General features: G+C 38.9%; 1 protein-coding gene across 6 annotated transcripts in view; it reads right to left on the minus strand.

Annotated features, from left to right (window-relative positions):
* Positions 1-19015, minus strand: part of LOC148350073 (uncharacterized) — a 407697-nt gene that overhangs the window by 354336 nt on the left and 34346 nt on the right. For 3 of the 6 annotated variants that reach the window (XR_015847080.1, XM_088319757.1, XM_088319759.1), the window contains exon 3: positions 15977-16174. The gene's annotated coding sequence lies outside the window, so the exon portion shown is untranslated. Of the gene's footprint in view, positions 1-7723; positions 7822-11875; positions 12011-15976; positions 16175-19015 lie in introns of those variants that run through there. The other 3 variants (XM_088319760.1, XM_088319761.1, XM_088319758.1) reach the window with 3 other exon arrangements.

A 19015-nucleotide genomic window follows, 5' to 3' on the forward strand; every position in this document is an offset into this window, starting at 1 on the left:
TCCAGGATGACTCAGGACACAGTTGAGATTCATGTACCTAGGCTGACTAGCCAGATGAGCTGGATGAAGTGGCTAGGGATAAGGAAATCTGTACATCTCTGATGAGGCAGCTCCCTCCATGATAAGCAGAAGAAAACATATTTAGATTTGCTACTGGTTGATTGTGTCAAAAAATCTGGAGGAAACAAAATTGTTGCCTTACACTTCTACCGCAGCTTGTCTATGCATTCATGCATGACTGTTATGGAGCAAAACCATCAGGGTCATTCCATTGAGTAGGGCCTTTATTTTGCTTGAAAGAAATTCCCAAAAAGCTTTGATGGACAGCACCACTTCACTTGCCCCCATTGACGGTCAGTCACTCAAACAAAAAGGAAGACGGGATGAGTTTCTCAAGGGAGTGAGGATAATATAATCAGTGTGTGTGTCGTGAGTGGAAGCCATATTTGATGGTCTAACAGAATGAAGGTCTTTGGCAGTCTTTTAGCTAAAGCAAGCACATTTCTTTGAAGCCCAGCCACCTTGGCTGCAGAACCATTACTGGGCCCAGGCTCTTCTATACATTAAGCGCAACACAAGTGCATTACAGGCCGCCGCCCCGATTGTAGTCTCTCTTGTTAAATATGATCCCAACAGACCTTTTGATAACATTTTTTCTTTTTTTTTTTTTTTTTTTTACTCTCTTGCTGCTGCTTCTCTTCTTCGTCCTCTCCCGATCAGATTAGGATCGATCGTAGCGTGGCAGAGCTCAGACGCAAGGACCGGGACAACGGCGTAGCGCGATTGTGCTCCTTGTGCCCCGCCTCCGAGACTATTCAGGCGACTAAATAGAATGATTTGCCCTTAGATGTCAAATTTCCTCCGAGACAAGGATGTCAATACCAATTAGATTGTCTGCAGTTGCCGTAGTTACGCCTCCGTGGAGCCCACCTCCTCCACTCACTCTCCTTTAACATCTCACTCCCATCGCGCTTTTTTTCTGCGAGCAGAGTGGTGGTCTCGGCACCAAGCCTTCAGCCTCAAATCAGTTTTATGACTGGCGCTGTGCAGACATTAAGCTAACTCCATTAGCCTCTTGGACGGAGACGGCCTAAGGGGATACTACGGGGCCACGATGGGACTCAGTAGGTGTGTGTTTGAGTATATGTGTGCGCGGTGAAAGGGTGAAGGAGGGGGTAACACTGTCTTAGCACGCAGTCTTTTGGCATCTCCTTAAAGGTCACTGTCTGCTGGTCGGAGGAGGCCAAAGCCCAGCGGAGCGAGAACGTAAACAAGGGAAGGAGGAGAGGGCAGAAAATGGATTAACGAACAAATGTAATTAGGAGGAAAGGGAGAGACTGGGAGAGAGGACTGTCTCCACTTAGAATGGTGGCTCCTGCAGGCGCTTAAGTGCAAACATGACAAACAGATGTGGCCGTGGCCGGCCAGACGCAAGGCTACACACGCTCATTAGTATACAAGTGCAGCAACGCACGCATGGATACACATCTTCTCAGAGTCACTTTGGCCACGGTTCTTTTAACGCTACTTCACCTCTCGGATGCACGTCGAGTACAGGCGACGATAAGACTACTTGGTAGAAGAGTGTGGTACGGTGATTAGGGATGAACTGAATTGAACAAGTGTGGAGTAAGTCAGGAGAATGAACCCACATTCATTGCGGGGGTTACGTTCTAAAATAAACCCAGGATAAGTGAAATCTCTGGAGTATAGACCTTAACTTTTTCATGATTACTCTATTATAGATTAAAACCAAAGAACAAATTCTTAATACAAGCTCAAGCATTTGGTTTACAAATTAAAGTACAGAATCAATGTTTGTATTACAAATACCTACTGTACTGTCAAAAAATATTTTGAATCATTTATAGAAGAAGCGGATAGAAGATTTGGACAATCTGAATGCAGAAGACAATGCACAATGCAAAAAGAAGAAGCAAGATCTTAAAAAGTGAACTGCATTATTGTGAGGTTTCACTGTATTAGAGAAAACGTGCAAGAATGTGCAAATTTTTGCTGTTAGAAATCAGGGTACCACTTTTGATCGGAGTTTTGACACGTAGTAGTTTTGTATGGAAACAATAGCATAACCAGTCCCAATTAAATACTTGTGATATACAAAAGTTTCAGCAGTCTAAGAAGTTGATCCAGTACGTCTCTTACTTTTTTTTTAATTTTTTTAACATTGACGTTGATAACCACATATTTATCCAATTAATTGGGGGACAACATCCAAATCAGATTGAGTGACCAACACTTTGATCGGCTCTATTCCCAGTGATAACATTGGTACATGCTAGTTTAGATTGAGAGTAAATTTCAGATTTTGGAAAATGTCAATATTTATCAGTGCCGATAATTTATCTGTCACTATTTCAAATATGAGAGTTAATTATTTTTCAGACACTGTAAGGATATGCTGCATCAATTTAAGGGTATTTGAGAAACTAAAAATGAATTTAAAAACTGTCATCAAACAGCGCTCAGCACACAGCTTTCTCCCTGTAATTGGAAATCCTGACTATATTCGCCGGAGTGACTTCATTCTGGAAGAAGCAACAACAATAACAACGACCACACTTCTTAGAATAGCCACAACGATACATGAAAGGCTGCTTGCCTTTTGAGAATTACAAAGTCAGGATGAATGGAACAGGATCGATTTGATCCAACAAGTTGTGATGGTAAGCACAAGAACAACAGAGCATTTCCCGGGAGTGTTTATACCAGTACATTGTAACATTGCTCGAGATTTGGAAATCAAGATTATCAAGTCTATAACCAATGGACTAGACGAGGGTTCAGGAACCTTTAAAACTGGACGAGCCATGAAAGCAAAACATTAAGATTTATGTTTCAGTTCCACGCAGTTTATTTTAAAACAAAAATTAACAAAGGCCCCAAACCTGATCTCCATAATAAAGCCAATTCTACAGTGCATTTTATTTCACTGTGTGAAGTTTGTGAATTTAACTAAATCTATGACACAATAATAATGCCGGAGCCCGTGTCCATTATCAAAAAATATCCCACTTGAAATTTGCCTCTCTCCCGCAGTCACATCATTGAGGTCCATTTTGACTGTAATTTTCATCAGGAATAATAGTTTCAAAAAACGGTGAGAGCAGAGTTCTTCTGTAGAAATGTCATTAAATACTGCAAAAGAGAGGAACGCTGATGTATTTACCTTTAGCTATGGGACATCATCGCAGTTCTGATGAAGTGGCCATTATTCTTCCTCAATTCGGTTTTATTGAAGCAAATCCTGAACATTTTTAAATAGACAAACATTCATTCTCAATTTCTCAAGCACATTGTTCCTTTTCTTCATAACTTATGCAAAGTATAGGCTTGAAAAAATATACAGGTAGAAGGCAGACGTCACACTCGCGTGTATTCTTATGCATCTCATTGGCCTTAAGACAGGAACATATCCTAATGACATTTCTTCCTACCAGATAGATAGATAGATAGATACTTTATTCATCCCCTAAGGGAAATTCACATTTCCAGCAGCATCCCTGAGCTGAGAACAGTACAATAATAAAGCCAAAAGAATACAATATACAAATACCCAGTGTGACGTGCAAATGCCCACTGTAGCGTGTTATATAGAGTAACTAAATAGTGCTACACAGAATACATATTGCAGTAAGATTTGGTAATATCCAATGTAGGTGGTGTGGTTTAATGTGGTTTAAGCGTCAAGGGTAGAAATGTGCTACAGTGCTTCCACCGCTAGTGGTAGGAACACCATGTTGCAAACCTGGCTTAGATGCTTTAAAAAAAGATAACTTAATCTCCGAGCCAGACAGAAATACGAAAAGAGCCACAGCCTACCCCTGGACTAGACTAATAAAACCTGACACAAAATATGACAATTTTCTCAACAACTTCAGAAGAACATATTCTTGTGAAAGACAGAGAGTCTGCTAAACCCCCACTACAAGTAAACAGTTCACCGGATCCGTCTCAAAAGGTCTTCTTTCCTTCAACGTGGTCCATGTTTATAACAATACGCAGATATGTCGTCTTATCTCTGGCATGGTGTCCACGAGACAGATTCATATAGTGTGCAACACAACAGTTCTGGGAAATACTAAGAATTTCTTAGATGCAAGCTACGTAGTATTCGCGAGGTAAATGGATAATTTGTGTGTCGTGCGTTCACTGAAAACTCTTGAACATGACCTCCCACAGTAAGTCGATCCTTTATATAGCTTGTTATTTGATGGGTTCAAGTAAAAAACTTGAAAAAGAGAAAACTGTGGCACCATCTCATTGTTCATTTCTGTATTCTTTAACACTTTAGTTCTCAGAAAGCTAGAATTTTATTTTTAGTTGCAGATTTTGTCATCTCCACAAAATCCAGTTACAAGACAGGGAGTATCGACATCATCACATGCAAGTGTGGAGCTGCCAATGGCCGTGCTGGAAATGAGCGTAAAAATCCGATAACTTCCTAGCACCTTTCCCTAATTGTGCAAAAGAGTCTGAAAGCGATGATGTCATGACACTTTGTGCTATTGGTGACAGTTGTCAGGTGTGCTGGTTCAACAAGACTCAGCCGATGACTCAATCAGTGTGAGTAGTCTCTCCCAGGGGAGGGTTAAGATTATGTGCCAATAAACTTAAAGGTTGGGTGAAGTATTGTAGTTGTGTAATATTTGAAACTCATGCATTTGAAGAAAGATATTCTCTTAGGTTTTTGAGTCAGTCTGAGAGACATCTTCAATAAAAGTTTGATTTAATTCAATGTATCTGCTAAAGAAGACAAACAAAGTAATTATTAGTAAATTATGAACATACAAAGGGTGATGCTCTTTCAACTAAAACTATTCTTTTTTGTTCCCAGTCAAAGAGAGAATCAATTTATACTTGATTTATAGCCTTGACTGTTGTTTATACAATATATATGTGCAGGGTGCTGGGTTGAGCTATAACGTTTCGTTTACGTTGTGTTTTTCTAACAGGATCATGAAACCATACACTTTCTTTACTGAGTTTTTGTGCTACGCCTAATTAGTTACTGCAATTGGCTGCAATCAATACCTTCCCAGAAAGCCTTTGAATAAGGAGATGTTTTTACTGCCCTGCCATCAGGGACCAACAATACAAGTGCTAAGAAATGTTAATAAACTGGTAATAATAATAATGGTGTGTATATAGTTTTTATTTTATTTTTTGTCATATTCAACAACGCATTTTACATATTATTCTATCCTATTTCATTTGTTATTTTAATAATCTAAGGGACTTTTTTATCTAGTATTAGGTGATAGTATTAAGCAAAACTTCTGGAAAATGGATTTTGGTGCGTTAACTATAGTCACTTGTAGTATTTAATGAAATATGTAATTTTGGGATACTTGTCTTGCTTTTCAGATAAAGCAGGAAATCAAATGACAAGGAGGTGTGTTTCAAAAATAGTAGGTGGCTTGGACTTGGCAGAAGAAGTTGCTCAGGCAATACTCTTACAATTTCATTCCACTCTGGCATGCAACCTGCATTTCAAAGTTGATTTAACCTCCCAGTGACACTCATTGCAGATGCTTTGAAATGGTTGTAAAAGAATAGTTTCTGCATGATGGCGTCTGCGATTAGGCGGCACATCTGCACCGGCAACAAACACACACATCATGCAACAGCCCCCCTCCAATTTCAGAGGTTGGTGTTGGTTAGCAGCCAAGGCAAACATTTCCCGTGAATAATTGCACGAGATTGATTTCAACTGGGCCGATTAGACGGGGTTTTCGAAAGAGAGGTAACAAAAGAGGCACGGCGTCGGGAATGGCAGGAGGAAGTCGAGGAGATGCAGAAAGATAAACAGGAAGCCGAGGAGCGACTTTGACAGCCACGAGGATTCTATAACCAGTCGGACCGCAAGCCTTTAAAAGGCGCATTTCTGCTGGCAGAAGGCGACTGCCGTTTTGAGTGGCTCGTCCGTAGAATGGGCAAAACAAATGTGTTGCTTGCTCTCATCTTATTCAGTGCACCTCATTAGCCGCATTCCACTTATTTGTCTTTTACTCTCGTGGCCCTCGGAGGGTTTTCCCGGCTCTCGTTTTCCGCCCTCTGTGCTGAATAAGCATGCAGAAAGCGACCATTAAATCTATTGCTGATGGAGAGACAAGCGGAGGGGAACGTCAATATTAACGTGGACAGGATTTACTCGTGCGACAGGCCGCCCTCCTGTGATGACATCATCAACGACGCTAAGCAAATTGCATTGGAAGGGGGAAAAAATGCATGACGTCTAAAACTAGACTGATTTTGGATTAGGGCTGGGCAATAAGTCAAATTAAGTCAATTAACTTGATATTATAAACCTGAAAATTAGCTATGTTGTGAAATCGATGTGTGGGGGTCAAGAATGTATTTCTAATTACACAAGCTGGTGGTGATTAGCAAATCAAAATCAAATGTATTTGTGAATCACTTCTCGGGCAATGAATTACCAAGTTCTATACATAACATTCAGCGTAGAATAAGACAAAAAAAAACCTCTTTTATTCCCGCCCAACGACCCAAAACACATAATACACAGACACGTGCAATGATTAAAATAAAATAAAAGCAAAATAAATAGGAATAAAAATAAAATATAATGATTATGGCAAGGCACAGACTAACCATGTGAGGAAAGGGACCTAAGGGAGGCTTATCCACACTGATAGGGATGGTAGCAGATGGCCTTAAATCGTTCGATTGGGTGTTTCACAATAATCATTGACACTTACTGTACTTGTGATTAGGTAAAACCCAAGTTTATGTTAAAATCACCAAACTACTTTTGGATGTTGTATTATGGGGTGAATCTAGTTTAGTCTGTTTGAAGCATACCTTAGTCCCAAAATACAGATCTAGAATAAGGTTGTGTTTAGCCAATCCAACGTACACCAAATTGATTTTAAAACTAGTCATCGTCGTGTTTACTTGTGGTCCAAATCTAGCCTTCAAAAAAAACATATTTTTTCAACTTTTTCTTTTAAACCGAAAAATGACACGTATCGAACATGTGGAATGAGAAAACATACATACATACCTTTCAACATCAGCTAACCGCTCCCCTTATTAATGATTACAATTCCCCTTACAAATAAAACGACACTCATTTACTCACAGCAAGAGAGCCTATGTAGAATACAGCCACAGTATTAGTCGAAGTTTCCTAATTGAGGAAATACACTATGATAAGCAACCAAAGTTTGTTTTTGGCAACATACGCTCATCTTTAAAGTCAAGCTCTCAGCCTTTCCTCCATTATCGCCGCAATTAGACGGCGTGTAATGAAAAAAGCATGTGAACGCGCATTCTCCATAAAATCCTACTTTCAGCACCTCTGAAATTAGAACTTAAGTCCCCCCAGAGGGGCTATTAGGCGACAAATCCCCGCCATTGACCAAGTTCTGCCCTCTGCCCGCGCATGACTGACGTGCCCCCTCCCACTCCAACCTCCCGACCTCTTTGAAGTTCATCGCCGCGGCAACCGCACCATCACATCCTCTCCCGAAAGCGCAAAAAATACCACTGGGCGCCTGGAGAACGAAAGCAGGTCTGCGGGAAGGGAACCCGGCCGAATCGGAAGGAGCCAGATGTTCGCGTCCCGTGCAAACTTGTGTAGACATGCGCTTGCCGTGGGGCTGCATTAATGATGGCGGAGATCCATCTTAAAGGGGGCGGGAGGGGGGTTCGCATAGGTTGCGGCCGTGCACAAACTCACCGAGTCACATGTGCTTGCAATAAGTTGGTCTTAGCCGCTCTGATCCGACAAACAGATGCAAACAGACCAATGTTCCTTTGCCCTAAATGGGGGATTTTCTGCGGAAGAGAGAAAACATTCTAATTGGGAATCTACGCAACTTTTATTTGTATGGAAATCATATCTTGGCTTTTACGACGGAACGAGCGGAGACGACTATGCCGTGCCTGCCAAAAAGTCATCAAGTATGCGGAGCTCATTTTTCTGAAAGTCCGTGATTTTAGTCGACAATGAAGCCCGCTTTAATAATTTACCTCCTACTTTAGGAAAGGACTCCCCTTAAAAATCATCATGATATTTTCATGGGCATTCATTAGTCTCATTTAAAATTAAAAATTCCATTTGAGTCAAAAAAGTAAAAGTCATTGTATAAGTGTGGCACAATATATGGGGTGATTTTTTTTCCAGATAAAGATGAAATATTTCATATATGGAAAAATGTGGTCTACTGTTAGCAATTAGTGAGCAATATATTTCCTCTTTGCATCACAATATAAAGTAGCCTAAACATGATTTAACTACTCTAGTTTAAAAAAAGTGAATAAATGGATCGATATTTTTTCCCCCCAATTAAACTTCCATTTATGTGAGAAATAAGAGATAAAGACTTGCTCATAATGGGTAAAAAAATATATACAGTAATGTTCAAAAAAAGACGCGCTTCTTCAAATATACTCGATGGTGAAAGATTTTAAGGCGCACGGGACATGAAAGTAAAACTAAAGCAAGAGCGAGGTTTGCATTAAGAAAATCATTACGTCAGAAAATAACAAAAAAATTGTATAGAAGATAAATATAAGAAAAATGGTTTTACAACTAGAATTGAGTCATTATGGATTTTTTTTACTGATTGAAGGTTTTTTGTACCACTAGGAGGCACTAAATCATACAGTGTGTATTTCAATATAATCAATCTCTGAAACGTTTGTAAAAAAAAAAAAAAAAAAAAAAAAAGGTCAACGCATGCTAACGCTATGATAGTGCGGACCTAGTAAAAAAGGTTATGGGTGGACTAAGGCTGATTAGCATCGATGCTAACATAATTTTTATCGAAAAAACCTTTGTGTATCATTGATATCAACGTTGTGAACCATTGAATGTAACAGGATTAGAAATGGGAATCAGGGTAAAACATGTAATAAACACTATCAGATTGAATAGGCAAAAGAAGAATAATTGCAACATAGTTCTTGGAAAAACTGGCCTTAATTATAATGCAATGAAAAAAATAGTGCATTGTAACAATAGTGCAAAGAAAATAAGTGCAAAACAAATCTTATAGAATACAATACATCATATTCAAGTCTTTCAGCTGGAACAACACAATTTTTAATGATCAAAATTGAATTACAATCTTATTTCTTAAATAGCGTATTTGACAGGAAATCATTATTGCTTGGTTAAATCCGGTTCTTCCCTAAAGGCAGTTGATATTTGAAATGTATTGATTAAAAAAAAGTTTTTGGAATCCCTGCTTCAACAAATATTTTTACGCAAAATCCTACCTTGCGATTTCACTGTGTGAAACTATGTCCGCTGCATCACTCCAAGGCATAAAATACTTGTCAAAGGTATCAGGGGTGAAGAAAAAGGCTTGGAAAAGAAGAGAACTAAAAGGCAAAGATCAAGAAAAAGAAGCGCAACAGTAGGCATGTAAGGGTGAATAAAAATGTAAAGATTGTGCGGAATGCTCATGGCTGAACTGCGGGTGAACCCCGGAACCCCAATCTGCAGCTGACAGATGACGTTATTTGCATTGACATACAACCGTAAGAGAGTGCCTGGCGTGTTGGAATTCCACATTAAGATGGAGAAGAGAGGGCGTGAAAATAAATAAAAATGCATTATTTTTTGAAAAAAGGAAATATTTCAGCCATTGGAAAGTCAAAGGGAATACTCCACTTCCTCGATAATTGCAGTTTATTCAATACTGTGTGGTCCTGTTACCTCAAAAGTATGGTGTAAGTCTGCAGTGTGTGCAAGTGTGTGTGTATGAAACTCTACTGTTAATTTAGTTGTGGGGTTTTATTTATTCATTTCTAAAGAAGGGAAAATAAAATTGTGTCATACCAACTGCTTAAGCCAGGATAATGCAGTGAGCCCTCTTTAGGAAAACCTGGAATAATTTTGAATTCTTTGCAACTTTCTTTGTGAAAAGATGAGAAATATTGTGTAGACTGGAATCGAAGAATACTTTGTTAATATTGCTAAAAATAAATGTAGTTATATGCCATCTTACTGAAAGGCGTTGAATAATATAGTAGTGTTGAAACTAAATATGTGGTGAATGCTATCAAAAAAGTGGACTACTATTCAAATTCAAAAAATAGTAATTGTGTATAAAATATCACAAATGAAGAACATTTGAAATCTAGAAGTGCAATCTTGTACATTTTCTTGAAGCAAAACGCAAATTTAAGCATGTTTATTCCAGTTTTTATTGGTCAGTGATGAATAGTAAAAGGAAAATATGAAACCCTGTTGAGTAACTATAATTGTTTAAATGCTCCTTTAAAACATTATATATGAAATGTAAAATGCAACTTGAAAATACAAATATTTGCACACAACAGCATGAATTCACACGGTGGTTTATGACCTTTATTGTCAATTTTAGTATAGGCTTTAATTTGCTCCAAATTATCTTAATTGAATGCGAACCTTTTGTCATTTGACCGAATTGAACTAAAATATAGATATAAAATATTTTGATAGGCTTTTTAGAGAGTCTGTTTTTTAATAACTAATAAAATAGCTAAATTACAAACATAACTTATTTGAATTACAACCAATTCGTTTTATATGTTTGAATCAATGTTAAAGTTTCCCAATTATAATTATTCAGTATCCCATATTTATTTGTGTATAGCGCAGTTATTTTTTTTACCTGAAGTTTGGGTGCTCATTGTATACATATGAAAAGGCATTTGATTGCATCTCATTATCACACTATTTTAGTCAAGGTACCAGAGACAAATGTTAGAGAATGGAGAAAACAGGAAGTTGCCCTTCAAAGATATAAACTCAAAAAAAGCACGACGAGAGGAAACAACTCTTTGGTGTATCTGATCATTTGAATTTTAGGGGCGTTAAATAAATACATTGTAAATGTTATGTTGGTACTGTGGTCATAGTTCACATTTTCAATGACTGCTTTTAATCATAGCCGCACATATTCAACAACGTTTGCCACTTGCAATTCTTATATTGAGCTGATAAGAATTAATACGGATTTTTAATGAAAAATTAGGCGGGCATGTTATGCACAAGGGCACTTTGTACAAAAATAAGCAATTAAAAAAAAACAGGGGGAAGGGCAAACTACTTAAAACATTCAAGAAAAAATATTCTGTATTTTCCGGACTATAAGTCGATCCGGAGTATAAATTGGCAAAGAATGGATATCTGGAAAGGAAACAACATATAGAAGTTGCACCTGGAGTATAAATCACAATGACGCATTCTGAACGTTCGTGTCCCAATTGTTAAGAAAAGGGGGTGTCATTTTGCCAAAGTAAATATTTTCAACTAGCTCGAAAGTGATTTTTATACATAGTGCAAGTGCTATGTGTGTTTATTGTCCGATTACATGAAGTCATTTTAGTGACGCGTGCGCATTTTCCGCTGGGGGATATTTTTTTCGGTACAACACGGAAAGGTTGAAATGATCAACACAGGCCTAGAGCGCCATCTTGCGGCTTAGAATGAAAAAACATGTGAAATTATATACCTGTGATAAGTCAAACTCAAAAATATCATACTGGTGAATAATTCCGCATATATGTCTCACCAGAGCTTAAGTTGCCCAAACTATAGAAAATAACTGCAAATATACTCCGAAAAATACTGTACAACTGAAAAGTATTTACCAAACATATTGGACTGAATAGTTGTTTTTTTTTTTTTAAAGCACTTGTCGCCTCAAACACAGATTGAACATCGAATCGAGGAATTATTTTACCACTAGAGTGGTCTCCTGTTATGGGTGCACCAAAGGCGCAATCGCACTAGTGGTACATTTTGAAATTCTCTAAAAAGCTGGAAAACACGGGAGGGTTTTGTGTCAACAAATACGCTTCATTTCAGATCAAGATTTCACACTCGTTTTAGCACCTTTTGTGTTGTTGTCACATCGATGGCGGCGAGATATCTGCCGGCTGTCATCACCTTCTTTAAACGGAGAGATTGTGGGGAGCCGCCGACGACCGCGGGCCCTTGCCGTCGGAAGAGCGTTTAAACCGCCTGACGCCGTGTTTGTTTTGCCCTGCTCTCTCGCTATTGGTTCCCCCTGTTTCATTCACTTTCCCCTTTCTCCCCATTGGGCTGGTTTCCCCCTCCTTCGTCTGCTTGTTCTTCTTCTCCTCCTACCACATAGTGCATTCCTGCCAGGAGGGGCGGAGGTGTCTGCGATCCGGCCTGGACGAGGACCAGGCCTCCCGCTGAAAAACGAGTGCCACCACCCCCTTTCCTGGCATCTTTGAGTGCGCCGCCAGCAGAGAGTTAGCGCGATTTGTTCGTCTGCCTGCTGCTGCCTCTCTTCGAAAAGTGAGCTTGTTGCCCCTGAGGGGAAACCAGAGGGGTCTGCTAACATCAGAGCGAGTTGCGGGGAGGCGGGGCTATTAAAAGGTTGGGCAAGGTGGAAATGCCGACCGAATCAAGCTCGGAATATGATCCACGGGCTGAAACTGGTCAACGTTTCTAGCTCTAGCGCGTGAGATAACATGGAAACCTTATTACGCAAAGGATAATCACTTATCACGAACAAAGCATTGACAACATTTTAATGCATGACCAATTTTTTTTTTCTATTAGGCAAAGAACTAAAGAAATTTTGTCTCAAAGTTGACTAATCTGGCTTGTTTGCTGTATAACTGCGACGTCATTGAACATAGCACTTTCAAAATGGCGAATCTCATTAACACAACAGACAGCAATTGTAGTCAACAGTGACTACACAGTACTTATTTCTCCTTCCAGAAATTGGAACATTGCTTCCCCTGTCTTTCCTTCCTTTTAGGTAAGTGATTGTGGCTTTTTTGAGTTTTTCACTCCGTGTCGCGGTTGGTATAATTTTGTCCGGCGTGCTCTCCGTTTTGTTCGCACCTGGTTGGCTCTCGTTGGCAGCCCACTGTGTGTTGTTTGGGCGGCTAGCTTGGCGTTAGCACCGGTTTTGCCATGTACCTTTGTTTATTCCCAGCCGGCTTTTGTCACCGAAGCCGCTTTTTCGTTGTTGGCTCCCGGTTAGGCTGGCTGCTCCCTGCCTGTTTTCTGATCGGCTGGCCTGGAAATAGGGCCGGTTTTGCCAGCGGTCTTTGTGTTTGTCGCCATAACCGTTGCCATTTTTTGTTATTGGTTCCGGGTCAGGCTGGTTGCCCACTGCGTGTTTTTTGGTCGGCCAAACTCGTGTTTTTCCGCTGAGACTGCAGTCACCTTTCGTTGATCATTCCCAGTTAGCCCCCCTGTTGGCAGCTCTCTGTGTGGTTTTTTGCTAGTTAGCCTCTTTCTGGCAACTTCCCCTTTGCTGTACTCTTACTGCATTCACAAGAAACGCAACGCCTAAGCATTCTACCCCAAAACTACCCAAAATTTACTCAATACACTCATAACCTCTTCAAAAAGTAATTCAAACATACCGATGAAATATTTCTAGATTTTATGCAATAAACCTGTACTGTTTTCTTTGCATGTGTAAGAACTTGGGATTACCTTAAAGGGGCTTACTTCCTTGTTTTGACCCCTACTCCATGTTTTTGCAACGCACTTTCTAGCGTATAACGCTCGACACCAGCCACAGCCTGGTCGGCGCATTGATCTCTACATTTAAAAGCTAAAAGCATAAGGGGAGGAGACCGCGCCCCTCCTTTTTTTTCCTTTCTTTAATGGCGGCCAGTCGGAGCCTGCCTCAGATTGTTTCCCATTTCCTCAGATTGTTGTTTGCCTGAGTCAGGCTGCCGCGTCGGCCCGCTCTGAAGAGGTAAGGTGGAGTTTATGCAGACGCTCGGGGCGGCACGTAACGACGGGGCGCTCACACAATAGTCACAACCACCCTTATTACTTGGGTATCGCGCGGGTGCCTGTACAAGTAAGAGTGTGTGTATGTATTGATATGTAGTAGTTTTTGCTTGAAATAACCACACAAATAACCACAAATTTGCTTATTTTACCCATTTGTTTCATCTGTTCTCAGTTTATATTTATGCATAAGTATTTTATACATATTTATAAAATAATTGATGCATAATTGTTAAGGTTTTTTTCTCAAAATATGCCTTACATTTATTCCAGAGTTTCGCACTGTCCCATGTTGTTGGCTGTAATTCTTATAATACAGATTTTCTTCAATTATTAAAAGAAAACATTTTAACTGATCCTGAATGTATTGCAGGCAGGATATCTTATGTTAACTGCAAAGCAGACATTTTGTTCATTCATAATTTAGTTGTCACATGCCCATGCAAATGTAGCTTTCTGAATTCACTTTTTATAGGAGTATTTAGTTATTAGATTTGTTGGTGGTTTCAGGGGTTTATATCCCAATAAATTCAGCCAAGTCTTTTTTCACTCTCAGATATCCGTTTTGCAGTTTTCTAGTTCTGTAATGTAGATTTGATGGATTTTAAACTTAATTTGATTCATATTTTGGGGGGTATTTTTCTGAGGTATATTTACATTACACAGATTTCCATAATAAAGGCAGAATATGTCAATTCCATCAGCCCCCACCCCCCAACACAGGACTAAAACTTAAAGGCTGTGAGCCACGTTACAAGGCAACTTGGTGTACACATACAACACATATATGAATATGGATTCTATTGTATCCTAGTTTTTTTAATTTATTTGATCGACATAGTACTCCGGGGTTCCTAAGAAAATTTAATTTGCATTTTTATATTAATGACAATAAAGACAATATTGGTATTGAAGTCATATTTCAATGCTATGCACCCATTGGAATTTATTAATATCAACAATCTAAATGGTCTGTTGAATTCAGTTGTCATTTTATATCTGGATTGGTATTATACATGAAAGACACGGTGGTAGTGTAATAACTATTTAATTGAAATAAAACAAAATCAAATCTAAATCTATTTGTATAGACACCATAAGTGCCAAGTAAATATTGTTTACCTTACATCTATTACAAACTTACAGTGTAGTGATTGGAGATCTAGTCATCCATTTATTTACCACAGTTTGTGCTATTTTTAAGATTTTTCTACTCATGATAATCCAATACAGTTGATACATTTATTTTCAGTTACAATTTATCGCCCATAGATCATCTGTAAATATTACAGAGCAGTGGTTTCCTGTGTAAATTAATTTTACACAACTATTCAAAATAGTCGGATATTCTTCTAGGATTAGTCCAAAAAGGGTCATCACCATCCTAAAGAAGCACACAAAAACATGTCTTTCGACTTGTTTTTATCTTTGTTGTTGCTAAATGAAACTGTAAAACTATATACTATTACACAAAACTGTAAAAATGTAAACCTTGTGACTTATTTTGTCTTTTTGTTGCTGCTCAATGTTATTGCTCTTCTTTGCATTATTATTGCAATGCAATATTCTCTTTCATTACAGTACATTATAATAACTTGGGCCAGTTTTCTAAGCACATCGTTGTAAATATTTTTGCCCATTTATCCTGATAGTCTTTTGTCTTTTTCTCTTTTAAATCGTTACATGTTCACCCCGGAGTGCCATGTCTAATCTCGTTGCATACAATGTTTCAAAATGTTGATATCAAAGATAATAAAGACAATTCAATACAAAAAGGCATTTGTTTCAGTCAACCGCCAGGCAGTTAAGATTAAGCTTCCCGGATTATTAATCACAAACGCTGCTGTATTGGGAAGCCATTCGAGTTGCCTAGGATTGCAACACGACACCTAAATAACAGCCAGTGTCCATCTTGTCCACCCGAGTTCAATTTGACAGTGTGGGATCGATTAAATTCATGGGGAGTTGTCATAAAAATTTACATGTCTGACTTGTGAGTGGAAAAAGGAAATCTGTGACCCCCACCACCCTACCTCCCCCAACGTCAAACAGCTGCTGCGCGACTCCTTTGAAGTGCTCTCGATCACATGACTTCATCGAATCCGCAACTATTAATCAAAACCGTTTCGGATTAGCGAGAGGGGAACAGAAGAAGGAGGGCTCTTAACGCAAATCAAATTGCACTTAATCGGCTCAAATTACCTTTGTCGATTTGCATGAAAGCCTCGGCGGTGGTCAACGACGTCCAATCATACGGTCCGTTAGCGAGGGTGTGGGCGCGGCCGCGCTCCGATCCCACCGGGATCCCATTGATCCGGTGTCCGGCGGCAAGGAGGAGGAGACGGGCCCTGAACTTGGTCATCTCACTGGCGCGATATCGGGTTGCTCCGTTGGGATCTGCTGGAACCAGAAGAGGGAAACACTCAGTTTTCACTGGGTTTTGAATATTTCGTTTCAAGGAGATGTCGAGAGGTACGCAGATGGATGAATGGACAAGACAGGTCACACATGACACAGTCACCACGCAAAAGCACTGCTGTGTCTCAAACTTCATACCAATTCGGGTCAATTTGACCTAGCTCCATGTTTTTTTTTCTTGAACAATAGAGTTTATTTTTGTACATATTAATAAGGAAAAAGCGATGGAAATAGGTTGCATTTTACACGCTTAAAAAGGTTAGGTCAAAGGTAACCCAATACTATCAAAAATATCATTGACCCCCTACTTCGGTGAGTTTAACACCACTCTCTGGGTTGTTTTGTATAAAACGTCCCCCCAAAAATTCGGTCAAACTGACAAATACTAGTAGTTATACTCAACACTGTTTAGCCAAATGGAATTCGATTCTGCTAAAATATTATGACAATTCAAGCACATTTTTTGTGTTTTGCAAAGAATGAGCTAGTTAGAGCAAAAACGTTTTTGGTGACACAAAACAGCTGGAATAAAAAACAAAACACTTTTCGGTCAAAAGGTATATAGCGTATTTATTTGTTCTAATACTTAAAATAACTCAAGTTTGGCTGCTTTAAACACAAGGGGTTTTACGGTAGTACCACGGTATTAGTGTAACGTTTGATCAGTTAATTAAGGCTTGTAACTGTGTATCACTGACCGCAACCACAAATCATTGGATGCAACAGGAATCAAACCTAAGTCAAAGGAGTGGAAGCAGCGAATCCTAACCACTAGACTACCAGTGAAATAGATGACTTTGGAAAATGCGTCAGATCTTATTTCTCATTATTACATCTTTTTTAATAATGGTACCAGAGATGAATGTTGGAGAATGGAAAAAACGGAAAGTGGTCCTGAAAAACATAAATTGACGCAAAAAAAGCACGACAACAGAAACAACTCTTTGGTGTATCTGATGCATTAGATTTTGAAGGACGTTAAATGAATACATTGTAAATTTAATGTTGGTACATTGTTAATAGTTTATGTTGTCAATAAATTATTTCAATCATTGAGACACATAATCAAAAAGGCTCGTCACTTACAACGCTTAGTTTAAGGTGTGAAAAAGTGAAACAAAATCTTATACCGATTTTTTAATGGAAAATTTCAACCAAGTAGGGATTATTTCACTCCAAAAAATTCTAAGGTGCAGGTTGGTCCAATTGTCGACCATATACAGGTTACTCCAAGGATACATTTAAGGATATATTTTTATTTACATCTTAGCCTTTTAAATCTGGTCAATGTTGGATTAACACAGTAGATGGAACTTTTTTGATTGGTCAAAATTGTAATACAAAATGGAGTAAATATTACCCAGAATTTCTATTCCTCGATTTTATTGCACATGTGGAAACTTTATTCAGAATAATACATTTTTTTTTACAAGAGGTTGAAAATGTGGGCTCAACATTTGTAAAATGATCACTCTTTTTCTCTGATAATTCGCGTAGGAAGCTAATTAAGGTTTGTACCTATATAATAAATAAACACACACACACACAAAAATGCACCATTACTAATGTAGTTCACTATTTGGCAAGCTCAAGCAACTGGGATGGTGCTACACAAGGTCAAGAAGGGGATACAGATACCTCAGAAAACTGCAGCTGCATTTAAGCCCCTATAGTATTTTATTTGATATTTACAAGTTTTTTTCTCAGCCAACTTATGTATCAGTCCAGACCCTCCCTGACCCCTTGTCTTTTAAAACATTTTCCAAGTCGCCCCTGACTTCAAGAAGTAAATGCATGATATGGCGACGCCATTCGCAAAGCGACTTCATGCTATTACTGTATTTTTCGGTATATTAGTGCCAGTTTTTTCATAGTTTAGCTGGGGGTGCGACTTGTACTCTGGTGCGCCTTATACTGTATGTGAAATTATTAACAGATTATTAGAGCATTGAGTTTTGCATTTTTTATTATCGGTATATCATTTCATATATTGTTTTCACACTTAACTGACTATCAAGGTGACATGTATATTTATCGTGTTGGATTTTATCAAATACATTCTCCCCCAAAAATGCGACCTCGACTCCTGGCATGACTAATTTTTTTCCTTCTTTATTATGCAGTTTTTGGCTAGTGCGACCTATACTCTGACTTATAGTCAGGAAAATACGGTACGTGTTACTCGAAAAGTGGTTGCTCTGCTCCCGAAGCACTAAGTGAAGACAAACCGGATTAAATGTCTTTTCATAATAACCCTGAAATCGATCAGGATGGACAAAATAAGAGATCACGGTCTTTGTTTTAGGACACACACTATCGAGGTTAAGGAATCGAGACTATATCATGTTTCCCGTCCAGTGTACATGAAGTGGATATGTCTAATTAATGTGCTCCATCACACTAAATATGCATTTCATAAGTCACGTGGAAAGCATGTGATGTCCAGGCTGAATTGGGCGATAATGAATACAGCCGACGACGCCACTTCAGCCCCGGCAGGGAGACAGGATGTTTCAGCAGTGAAACCAGAGACGCTGGCCATCTTGTATTTGTTTATTAAGGATGCGCTTGTACTGCCTTATACTCCCAGGATGCTTGTAACTGAGAGATCAGTGCATGTGGGGCCATCGGGGCGGACTATGAGCAGTGAATTATTTATCCGGTCAAAAAAAATGAAGAAAGAAAAATCATTGACGGACAACAAAAACTGCAGTTAAGCGTGCTGATGATGCGTTATAAATGGTGGGAAGTCACAATGATTGATTTAGGGCAGTTTCTTGGTTGACCTTAATCTAGTATTATTTCATTCAGATACATCTAGTT

The sequence above is a fragment of the Urocampus carinirostris genome, chromosome 16 (assembly GCF_059441175.1).
Source record: "Urocampus carinirostris isolate Australia breed hairy pipefish chromosome 16, RoL_Ucar_1.0, whole genome shotgun sequence".
Classification (NCBI taxonomy): domain Eukaryota; kingdom Metazoa; phylum Chordata; class Actinopteri; order Syngnathiformes; family Syngnathidae; genus Urocampus; species Urocampus carinirostris.